This window comes from Polypterus senegalus, chromosome 7 (assembly GCF_016835505.1).
Source record: "Polypterus senegalus isolate Bchr_013 chromosome 7, ASM1683550v1, whole genome shotgun sequence".
In the NCBI taxonomy this organism is placed as follows: domain Eukaryota; kingdom Metazoa; phylum Chordata; class Cladistia; order Polypteriformes; family Polypteridae; genus Polypterus; species Polypterus senegalus.
In genome coordinates this window covers 95,300,853-95,313,664 of record NC_053160.1, presented here as the reverse complement: position 1 = coordinate 95,313,664, position 12,812 = coordinate 95,300,853, and the positions used below count along the sequence as shown (strand labels likewise).

The 12,812-nt window shown below is 42.0% G+C and overlaps 1 long non-coding RNA gene across 2 annotated transcripts in view; it reads left to right on the top strand.

The window, feature by feature from the left end:
- LOC120532715 overlaps window positions 1–9,111 on the top strand; it is a 40,181-nt gene extending 31,070 nt beyond the window's left edge. For both annotated transcript variants that reach the window (XR_005634348.1, XR_005634347.1), the window contains one exon: window positions 7,919–9,111. This is a non-coding gene — a long non-coding RNA (uncharacterized LOC120532715). The remainder of the gene's footprint in view (window positions 1–7,918) is intronic.
- Window positions 9,112–12,812: the final 3,701 nt, after the last annotated feature.

Sequence of the window (12,812 nt, the reverse complement as noted above, 5' to 3'; positions counted from 1 at the left end):
CAGTCAACTCCTTGAATCTCTACAAACACCACTTCAAACCATGCCAAAGTTTAATGTTGCAGTCCGAAATCTGACATTGTGAGTCATGACCTCCGATTATCCTGCATAACAATATGGTGAGCAACAATTCGCAAACTAAGCTCAGAAAGGCAGCACCCACAAAAAACAAAACGGCACTTCAGTAAGATGTCAAATATTTTTTGTAAACAATAAAGCAAGCCTGGGAACACTATATATATATATATATATATATATATATATATATATATATATATATATATATATATATATATATATATATATATATATTGTAATAAGCGGAGACCAGAGGCGTGGAAAGGTTTGGGGCAGCCACCCGTTTAATTCGGTTTCCCAGCTGCAAAAGTCTTTGAGGCATTGTAAACAGTAGTTACAACAACAGAGTCCAAAACAGAACTGCCTCCCTAAGCAAAGGCAGTGAGCTTTATAGCACAGAGGGCGGAAATGATGTCGCCCTCTGGGCCGAACTGGAAGTGACATCATCCTTGGGGCCGGAACCGAAGTGACCTCATTCTTGGGGCCGGAACCGAAGTGATGTGTCCTTCCTGGAAATGGCGGCTCCTGGTGGGATTTCCCGGTAAGACCTGCAGAGAACTCAGAAAGAGCGCCAGTGTCCCCTCCCCCTGGGCAGATGTATAAACAGTATTGTCTAAGCCCTTCAGCTGCTTCCCATGCACACGTGTGTGACAAGACTCCCCCCTCAGCCCAGACCCGCCGGGTCGGGCAACCTGCACCGAGAGGTCGTGGGCCCGGAGAGGGCATCGGCGCTGGCATGAAGAGACCCCTGTCGATGAACGAAGCGTATACTTGTACTGCTGCAGGTCAAGAAACCACCTCGTGACCCGTGGATTCACTCCTGTGAAGGGCCATCCACTTCAGAGGTGCATGATCCGTCACCAGAGTGAACACGCCACCCAAGAGGTAGTACCGCAGCTGAGTCACCGCCAATTTGATCGCCAGAGCCTCTTTCTCCACCGCCGCACCTGGTCTCCCTGTCCAACAGTTTCCGCTCAGGTACATAACGGGTGTTCAACACCGCCGACGCTTTGGCTCAACACGCACCCAAGCCTGTGTCCAAGCGTCCGCCTGGAGGATAAAAGGGAGAGAGAAGTTAGGGAGATTAAGATAGGTGCTGAAGTCAGAGCCCTTTTAAGTCACTGAATGCAGCCCCGCTTTATCAGACCATACCACCGATTAGGAGCTCTTTTCTTTGTCAAATCGGTCAAGGGCGCGCTCTCGGAGAACGAGGCACAAACCGGCGGTAGTACCCGCCAAACCGAGAAAGGATTGGACTTGCCGCTTGGTTTTTGGACGGGCCAGGCCATTATGGCTTGCAACTTGGAACACTGTGGCCTCACAGTACCCCGGCCCACTAGGTAGCCCAAATATTTGGCTTCTCTCAATCCAAAGAAACATTTCTTGGGGTTGATTCGAGCCCGCCTCCCCAATGTCCGTAATACTGCTGTGACCTGCTGTATGTGTTCCTTCCAGGTGCTGGAATAGATGACAACGCCATCCAGATAGGCAGCACAGAACGAAGTTATGGGGCCGGAGCACTTTGTCCACCAGACGCTGAAAAGTTGCAGGCCCGTGTAACCCAATGGAAGGACACGATACTGCCAGTGTCCGCTAGGAGTGCTAAACGCGTTTTTCCTTCGGACTCGCTAAAGGAACCTGCCAGTACCCCTTTGTCATGTCAAGTGTAGTCAAGAATTTGGCTGGTCCCAGTCTCGAGGAGGTCATCCACGCGAGGCATGGGATAAGCATCAAATCGGAAACTTGGTTGCCGACGGAAGTCATTGCAAAACCTCCAACTGCCGCCAGGCTTAGCAATCAAGACGATGGGACTGGACCAGGGACTACTACTTTCCTCGATTACTCCTAGTGCCAGCATTCGCTTGATTTCCAGTTCCACTTCTACTTTCTTTGCCTCCGGAGTCTGTAGGGTCGCCACGGACGATCACTCCCGGGTCAGTCAATATGTCGTAGTCAATCAGAGAGGTCCGACCTGGTTGTTCACTGACCACCTCTGGGACAGAGCGGATAGCTGCTTCGAGCTCTTGTTTCTGTCTGGGGGATAGCTGCTCACAAATTAAGGGAACTTACTTCAGCAAGAGAGAGCAGGGCTGTCCGGAGGAGGGATCGGATCCCTCTCCTTCCACGGTTTCAGCAGGTTTACATGATATATTCGCTCAGCTGGTCGGCGATTGGGCTGTTTCACCAAATAGTCAACCAATCCCTTCCTCTCCTTAATTTCAGAGGGGCCTAGCCAATGTGCGAGCAGTTTAGAGTGAGAAGTTGGTACCAATACCATGACGCGATCCCCCGGTTGGAACTCCTGGAGAGTCGTGCCACGGTCATAAAGGCGGCCTGTGCTGATTGTGCCTCCTCTATATGACTTTTAGAATCGGTCTTATTGCATCAAATCTATCGCGAATTGGGCGATATATTCCAAAATATTAGTGGAGGGCTGTGCCTCCCCTTCCCAGCCCTCTTTTAAAATATCTAATAAACCCCGGGTTGTCTTTGACAGTAATTCAAATGGAGAGAACCCGTAGAGGCTTGAGGAACTTCCGTAGGCAAGAGGACAAGGGGAGGAGTTGGTCCCAATTCCTCCCATCCTTGCTGACTACCTTACGTAGCATTTGCTTGAGAGTTTGATTAAATCTCTCCACTAGCCCATCGGTTTGAGGATGATACACCGAGGTTTTAAATGCTTTATTTTCAGTAACTTGGCAGTCTCCTTGAACGCTTCCGAGGTAAAAGGCGCTCCTTGGTCCGTCAGGACTTCTAGGAATGCCTACCGCAAAAGACTCCTACTAGTTCCCGTGCAATATTTTTAGTGGTAGCCGAAAGCAACGGAACGGCTTCAGGGAATCGGGTAGCATAATCCACGAGGACGAGTATATATTTATATCCTCGGCTGAGGGTTCTAGGGTCCTACTATATCCACCCCAATCCTGTCAAAGGAACGCCAATAAGGGGAAGGGGAACCAGAGGAGCACGGTCCCTCCTAGGAATTTGCCGCAGTTGACATTCGGACAGGAAATGCAAAAGCGCTAACCTCCTCATTAATCCCCGGCCAGAAAAAACGGAGCTTAATTCGCTCTAATGTCTTATCGGAGCCGAGATGGCCTCCAAGAAGGTGGGAGTGTGCTAACTCGCAAACCTGCCGGTAGGTCCGCGGGACTAGCAACAACTTCTGGACCTTACCCTCATGTTCAGCGACCCGATACAACAATTAATTATCAATGACAAAGTGAGGTCCCTGTGGCATGGGCAAATGCATGCGTTGGCCGTTAACAAGAACCACTGCATTCTTTATGTGTTTCAGAGAGTCGTCATTCCACTGTTCTCTTGAAAGAAGCCGGTGTTGCTCTAAACTGAAAGAACAATTCAGAGAGGGTCCAGTCTGACCTCAAGGGGCGGAGATTCCTCCCTCGCTGCCGGGCGCTAGTGGATGACGTAGTAGCCCGCGACGGTCCGGGAGTGTCTTCGTCATTCTCTTGGCCTACCGCCCCACTCCCTGTCGGCTGATTACACGGTGTGGAAGCAGCTTGAGATGAATCGTTGTCATCTATAACGAGGCCATAAGCTTTTCGGGGAATGCTTTCTAAGCTACCGCTGTTACTATTAGACCAGTCTCGCCCGAGGATTACGGGAAACGGAGGATCCGGATGCACCGCTAAGGTAAGCTGTCGAAGGGTTCCTCCGAGACATACGTAACACCGGGCGGTATTGTACGTGCGGATATCTCCGTGTATACATTTTAGACTGGTCTTATTTTTAATCCATTGTTGCGGTAGAATAAAACGGCGAGCAACGACAGACACGTTCCTGCCGGAATCAACAGCGCTGTTATTTTATGTCCATTAATAAGAAGCTCCCCCGTATGTTTATCCGCCAGGGGATTGCTAAGGGCACACAAACAACCCCGCCATTGTCCCCTACGGTCCGCCTTTGTTCCCCGACAGGTCGCAAGCCAGACGGCCCGGCGACTTCGGAACAGGCTCTGGATTGCGTGGAAGGGACTGCTTTAGTAGGACATAGCTCCTGGGTAGTCCACAGAGCGGCTGTTCTGCCCTCCCAGGTTTCACAGCTGCCTCTGGGTTTGCAAGAGTTGTATTAGCTCGTCCATAGAATGGAATTCGCCCCAGGCCGGCTGGGCAAAATCCTGGGGTAGCCGTTTTAGCAGCAAAAAACAGGCCACTTGCTGCACTATTTGTAAGGGGGTCAACTCAAATGGTCGCAGCCACTCACCCACCTGTTGCCAGAGAGCCACAGCCTGCTCTGACAGCCCTTTGTTTGGGTTAAACTCCCAGTTTAGTATTTCCTTCACCTGCCGGCCTGGGGACAACCCATCGTTAACAGGGACCTTGGTCCCGATGGGCAGCTTGGCTTTCCTGCCAAGGAGAGCATACTGAGCCACTCGTGTGTGTTGCCCAGAAGCCATCCCACGCCTGTGGGTCCCCTCTACCTTCTCCACGAGATGGGTGGTCAACCCCGGTTATGCTCATGGAGCAGAGCCTGCACCGCCCTTCCTGACCCTCCGCGCACTCCCTGCCCCAAACTCGCCCCGTACTCACCCACCTGGTTCCGTGAAAGTTCGTGTCCCGGTTCATCGGGGACACCATCCTGCCGACTACGCCACTGTAATAAGCGGAGACCAGAGGCGGAAAGGTTTGGGGCAGCCACCCGTTTAATTTGGTTTCCCGGCTGCAAACGTCTTTGAGGCATTGTAAACAGTAGTTACAACAACAGAGTCCAAAACAGAACTGCCTCCCTAAGCAAAGGCAGTGAGCTTTATAGCACAGAGGGCGGAAATGATGTCGTCCTCTGGGCCGGAACTGGAAGTGACATCATCCTCGGGGCCGGAACCGGAAGTGACCTCATCCTTGGGGCCGAACCGAGTGATGTGTCCTTCCTGGAAATGGCAGCTCCTGGTGGGATTTCCCGGGTAAGACCTGTAGAGAACTCAGAAAGAGCATCAGTGTACCCCGCCCCCCGGGCAGATGTATAAACAGTATTGTCTAAGCCCTTCAGCTGCTTCCCATGCACACGTGTGACAAAAAAATATATATATATATATATATATATATATATATATATATATATATATATATATATATATATACACAGTATATAATTCCTCATATTAGAAATCCCCCCCAAAAGAAAAGGAAAATGAAAAAGATGCACAAATCATGACTGTAACAGTATTATCAAATGTACTGAGTACATTGAAATTCTTTCTTTCATCTCCTTCCAAAATGCAATATATCACTGAAGGCCAAAAAATGGGGAAGGTGCAGAGGCCAAGTCAACTACTATCAGCAACCAGTTCTGCTAGAGACGTTTCAGCTGCTAAAACTACTGTAGGTAGATAAGAAAGTGAATAGATGGATATATATAATAATGAATTCAGTATGTGAAAAACTTCTCATCAATATGCTAGATTCCAACACTTGTCAAGAAGCAGTAAATTCTGCTTATTTTATGTGGGTCACCTCAGTGTTCATTGGCTGCATTAAGTGGGATGCAGTGTCTCTTTTGGCCACCATAAGGCTATGTAGCTAAAGAACACATTTTGTCCCAATTCCTGGCTACTCTGTAAAGGCCCACTGTGTTAACAAATTCAGCCCTCAACTATACATTAAGTCTCAATAACCTTATAATGACGTTCAGTTTAGACTTATTACTTTGCCGCATTTCTTCTGCAGTCTAAGCCACACCACATTACTCATTTCTTCTTAAGCAAGCAAAAGTCCATACTTTAGCATAGCAGGCCTTTTTCATACTGTGTCACTTTTAACTGAAAATTTACCCTCTAGAGTGGTGCACTGTGTCAAAGTCAAAACACATTTTGGCATGAACCAATCTCCAGGTTACTCATAAACCAAGAGCTGAGACTGAATTAGGTAAGTTTTTAAAGGATAAAGATTGTTATCACAAACAAACTCCATATTGTCTCATTTGTAGTCTTACTTTATACTTCAGAAATAGACTAGTTAAACTGAATATTTTTTTACATTACTGCAATTTTCCTTGTCTGAGAGCCAAGTTGGAAGAGCAGCAGTGATCATTATTCTATATATAAAACAAGATTAACTGCTACCTGCCCTTGCCTCAGGGAATTAACTGCAAGCCACACTTAAAATAAGATTGCACCATCATTTAGAAAAGACAGAAGTTTCACCATCTGTTAAACCTTGACTTTTGAAATAGGTCTACACTTTACTAGAAACCCTGCTTGCTCCCCTTTCACTGCTAGAAACCCTGCTTGCTCCCCTTTCACCCTTCAGCTATGTATACTCAAGAGTGTCTGATAAAAAATAACATAAATATGAACAAATATTTTTGGTGGTGACTTAAAAGCTGTATTAGTGTACATAAAAGGCATGGCCTTAGATAATAAATCACACAAAGGCAAATTCTTGAACTGTATTATTCACTGCTACTGTGTTGAATTATGTTTGTACAGCGTTATTACTTAAGATAACAAAATAACCTTTCACCTTCTCTGAAAAGACACTTTCCATTGCGTTATCATGCCATGCCGTCTTAGCATAATAATGTTTAGCTGCAGCTGGCATTTGTGGGAAAGCAATTTTCAGACACCAGATTCAGCAAAGATGCACATGATGTGCTGTTAAAGCAAATTGTAGTGTGTGAGGGAATCTCTGCCTCACCATCCAGCAGGGATGCCAAAAAAAATCTTTACAATTTCAAATCAGATCAGATTTTATTTGTCATATACAAGTTATATATACAGTACAATATGTAGTGAAATGCTCAGTTGCTCAACTCAAATAGCTATGCCTTGAAAAATGATATTAAAGGACAATAACAATAATACAGTAAATTACTTTATATATATATAAAATCATGAATAGAATTTTAAATATGTGATAAATAAATAACTTCATGTAAGAGTTAACAATAGTGCATCATGTACATCTAAACACTTTCCTTATTCAACATACGGATGGACCATGTGATAAAGCTCATCTTCAGTCTCTCTGAATTGGACTTTAGGCAGCGGTAGTGTTTACCTGAACACAGTACAGAAAAAAGGCTGTTATTGGGATGGCTGGTATCTCTGATAATCTTCTTCACCCTGGTCCAACATTGCTTGGCATAGATGGCTTGGAAGTGATGTGTTCATCAAACTCTCAGCAGAGCCTTATGGTCCTGCTGTGTTTTTCCCAAACCAGGTGGTAATACTTCCTGTCAGGATACGTTTAATGGTGGATTTGTACTGCTAAAGTTATTTAGCAATTGGAAGGACAGCCATACTGCCTGAAATCCCTCAGGCGTCAGAGGTGGTGAAGTTGTTGTTGTGTGTCTTTCCCAAGGTGTTTGCGTTTTTGGACCAGGGTAGGTTTCTGCAATGAGGACAACTAGGTATCTAAAACATTTTACCCTCCCTACCGGATGGCTGCTAACACTAAGGGGATGGTAATATCTCTGCTGTTTTTTTTGTTTTTTTTTTCCCCCCAATGTCCACAATCAACTCCTTTGTCTTGCATTCAGGCAAAGACTGTTTTTTTAACCAATGTGACAGACTCTCCACTTCATCCAGGTAAGGCTGCTTATTGTTGTTAGATGTCAGGCCAACCACAGCTGTGTGTAGAAGGAGTACAGTAGAGACCTAGGAACACAGTCCTGTGAAATGCCTGTGTTGATAGTTAGGGATGATGGGGTGTGGCCACCCTCATGGATCACCTGGGGTCTGCCTGTCGGGAAGTTAAAAATCCAGCTGCACAATGACATGCTCAGACACAGGTCTCTGAGCATGGTGATGAGTTTAAAGAGGAGTATTATGTTAAATATAGTCTATAAATTGCATTCACACATAATTCCCTCTCTTGTTGTTCAGGTGGGCCAGTACTGTATGAAGAATCAAAGTGATGGCATCCTCTTTGGATATACTGAAGTGATATGTGAACTGTAATGGATCCAGAAGAGCATATGTGATCTATGACTAACCTCTTGAAACACTTCATTGCTATAGGCATTTGTATGAAAGGCAGGCAAGCAAAGCTAAAACTTGGGAAATATCTGGCTTTTCCATATATATAGTCTTAATTTAGTTATTGATTTTAATCTTGCCCACATGCAATACTCAGGCATGTTATCCGTAAACAGTCTGCATATTTGTTTCTTGTTGTTCCAACTATATTTTGCTGATGCTTCTAGTCAGTGATCTTTTTATAGTTACAATGTATCTATTGTCAAAATGGTGATTTTATTTCTGGTAGCTGACAAAGGTGTCTGTTGTTATTCATTTTGTGAACTTTTGATTTTATACGGTTTATACTACCCATCCTGCATTTTTCCTGTTCCAAAGAAGGCATGATTTGTGGCACCCTCATCTAACTTGTCTTCCATTCTTTCAGTCCAGCAGCAGGTTACTCTTCAGAGTAAGATGTATCATCCCAGTCTTTTGCTACAACCACATTCCAAGTTACTGGTTCCTGCTATATGGAGCAGAGTTACGATCTCGCCATGAGCATTAAGTACGTAAAGATTCCACTGATCTTGAAATGGTGCTTGAAATGGTTTTTAAAGAAAGGAGTACATGTTTTGCCATTGGTTTTTTGGGTGCACATAATTCCAACCTTTTGGTTAACAATTGGTGCAAAGTTTTATTCATCAAAGTTGCATATCTTTGAATTGTGTATAAGTGTTTACATGGTGTATTGAGGAGACACTTCTGACATGTTACTTTGAGATTGATCAGTTTATCAGATAAGGCCCAGAGGCCGCATACCAAAGTGTCCTTTGAGGGGAACTGACATCTGAGTTGGAATTAAGTGTCTGGTAGCCTGCTTTTTTTTAGCAAAGTCTTGTGTGCCAAAGCATAGTAAAATGGGCAATGCCATGCTGTCCAACAAAATGAACTACAGAAAATGCAGCAACCCAAATCATTGTACAGTTCAAAGTATTTATGGCAACTTTGTTTTGCCAAAGCTTTACTTTGTTCTAAAATTTAAATTTATGTCTTTGTAATCTTTCTGTTCATCTACTATCATATTACTTGCATTGTCACAATTGAAATAAAACTTCTTTAACCAGTTGTGTGATCTATATCTCCATTTCACCATTTGATACACTGTAAAAATACAAAGTTCTCCACTTGTTTTAAAGTGTAACTTTGTATGGCTGGCATAATAAGCTTAAGGAATTTACCAACAAGGTATATATTACAGTTTAATTTAAAATTTAACAAAGATGCATATTGTGAAATAAACTTACCTTGATTAAGGTTACATAATAAGAGACAGATGGAATTTCAGCCTGCAAGCTCTTGGGTAATTATCCAAATTCTTAGCTACCAGAATGTAGAACAATGTCAATTGAATATGAGAGGAAAAATGACTAACAAGACCTACTGTTTAAACACTAGCTATATTTACACTGTATATGACCAAAGAAAGACTTGTGTTAATAGTAAACGTTTGGCAGCAGTTACAGAATTATTTTTTAAATGATATTCTGAAAATATTCTGAGTTAAAATAAAATAAACATTAAAAATGCAAACATTACATCCAAGTTTGTTTCCTGCCTTGCACCTGATGATGTAGAGTTTAATAAAGCAGGTTATGGAAGGAAAGCCAGTATATGTTGGAATTGCAGGTGTCAATGCATAGTTGAGAATTGGTGTTGGGCTGCAAAATGTTTAGGCCTACATTGACAACTTTCACTTTTTCTAGGTATTCCAAGCATACAACTAAGTATTTAAGTAAATGGAAGAATAAATGGAGCATAATGTCCTGTACCAAAAAGTATAATATAGTACGGAGAACCAGTATGCTATACCTTTGTTTAATGAACAGTTGAGTCGGGGTGAGTGAGGGGCATATGTGATTCTAGGGAATGTGGGTGCCCTAGGCAAAAAACTCCATGATAAAATGCTAGAAGTTACCAATATCTAAATTAATAAGATCAACAAGAAGAATTTACTTAACACAAATTATTTATTTTAATTTTATGAAAAACAGATTATATAAATAAAACAACACAATGAATAGAATATTTACAGAGAAAACAGAAAAACAATAATAATAGAATAAAGTACATTTTATAAATCTAAATAAGTAAAAAAAAAAAAAAAAGTCAATAAAATGCAAAATTAATTTAAGGTGCACATGGTATTAAAAATAAATACAAATTGCACATCCTGATATTACAAAAAATAAATAAGAGAACATAATAAAAATGAAAAAACAAAAAATTGCTTGTAAAGTTATTATGCCTCAAAATCACTTTTGCAGGCTTTGGCTACAGCAAATGCAGCCACTATGTCTTCCAGGTCAAAGACCTTCGAACACAGCTCTGTTTAAGTCAGAGCTAGGGCCAAAAGCCTCTCCTGGCACATGATAGATCTCGGGCATAAGATTTAATTAGCTTTAAAGATGAAAAACTTCTCCCACCAGAGGCAAAAGTGATAAGAAGAGTCAGGAGGAGATGAAAGTCTCGGTTATTCCCACTGCACAATCACATGACAAAACACAGCACATAAGCACAGCATCAAGTTAACAGAAACACCACATATTAAGTATGACTGAGTCAACACACAGCCCTGCTTCAAACACCTAGTTTTTCCTCTTTTCAAAATTTGTTTTATTCCCTTAAAAAATTCCTCCTTTCAAAAAAAAAAAAAAAAAAATTTTTTCTCCCATCTATTTTTTTCACCTATGTTACTTAAGAACCCCTGCAATTTTTTATGTGGTCATTCTCCGCACATATTTTTCCAATCATCTGTAGGTCAACTATACAGTATATTTTTGGCAGGTGACGGTGTCTGTACTGCTCGCTGGAAATTCTTTTTTTTTTATTAATTTTATTACAATCCATACAAAGCAATCAAGTTTTTACAAAAAGAAGAATTGAGTTAAGAACAGATCGATCCCCACCCTGAGAGAGAGAGCAAGCCAAATGGCGTAAAATTTAAGGCTTGTAAACATACCTAAATTAATAAATTCTCTGTGCTTTATAAACTTATTTTAAAATATTACTGATTAGATCCTGCCATGTTTTGAAAAAAGTCTGTACAGATCCTCTAACTGAGTATTTGATTTTTTCCAATTTCAAATAATATAACACATCAGTTTCCCACTAACTTAAAAGAGGAGAGTTTGGGTTCTTCCAGTTTATCAGAATGAGTCTGCATGCCAACAGTGTAGTGAATGCAATCACAATTTGTTTGTCTTTCTCCACTTTAAGCCCTCTGGAAGAACCCCAAACACAGCTGTTAATGGGTTAGGAGGGATTGTGAGTCCAAGGCTGTCTGAGAGGTAATTAAAAATTTTTGTCCAGAATAATGTTAATTTGGTGCAGGCCCAGAACATGTGACCCAGTGAGGCTGGGGCTTGGTTGCAACATTCACAGGTTGGATCATGCCCTGGAAACATTTTGGAGAGTTTTAGTCGAGACAGATGTGCTCGATATATAATTTTGAGTTGTATAATTGTATGCTTTGCATATGGAGCTCGAGTGAATTCTCTGCATTGCTACTTTCCACTCCTTTTCTGATATATTAATTGAGAGATCTTTTCCCAGTGTCCTCTTGGATCTTTGAAAGGAAGGGATTGTAAAATGATTTTATATATTGTAGAGATGGAGTCTAATTCCTTGAGATTGAGCAATATTTTTCCAGCGTGGATGAGGGTGCAAGATGAGGAAAATCTGGAAGGTTCTGTTTAACAAAGTTCCTGATTTGAAGATAGTGAAAGAAATGTGTAGCTGGAATGTTAAATTTGGAATGTAATTGTTCATAGGATGCAAAGACGTTGTCTATATAAAGATCTCTAAGCAAGTTAATTCCAAATTTTTCCAGATATTAAAACTGCATATGTTTGTGAAGGTTGAAAGAGGTGGTTCTCTTGCAGGTGCCACAGAAGAAGCTTCTCCGTCTTAAAATGCTTTCTACATTGGTTCCAGATTCTAAGTGAGTGGAGCACAATTGGGTTATTAGTGTATTGCCGATAACGTGTGTTTATTGGAGCACAGAGCAAGGAATACAAAGAAGTACTGCAGGATTTTACTTCTATTGCGGTCCAAGCCTGTGTATGTTCTTCTATTTGTGTCCAGGTTCTTATCGCCTGTATATTTGCTGCCCAGTAATAAAACTGGAAGTTAGGTAGAGCCATGCCACCTTCTGCCTTTTGTCTTTGTAGGGTCGCTCTTTTGATGCGTGGATGTTTTGAATTCCAAATAAATGAGGTTATTGTTGAATCTAATTGCTTAAAGAATGATTTATTAATGTATATTGGGATGTTTTGAAATAAAAAGGAGCTTAGGAAGAATATTCATCTTAACAGTGTTAATTCTTCCAGCTAGTGTGAGATGAAGGGTTGACCATCTATGCAAGTCTTATTTAATTTTTTCCATGCAGACGGTGAAATTTTGTTGATAAAGAGCTTTATGTTTACTTGTGATGTTTACCCCGAGGTATTTAAACTGTTCTGCAATGATAAAAGGTAGGGTGTCTAATCTAATATTATATGCTTGAGAATTCACTGGAAAGAGTACACTTTTATTCAGATTAATTCTGAGACCAGAGATCTTTTGAAATTCTGTGAGTGCTGCTAAGACTGCAGGCACAGAATTTTCTGGGTCCGATATATACAGTACCATATCATCTGCATATAATGAGATTTTCTGTTCCAGTCCTTCTCTGCTAATCCCCTTTATCTGATCAGTATTTCGACAATGTATTGCCAGTGGTTCAATGGCAATGCAAACAGCAGCGGTGACAAGGGCATCC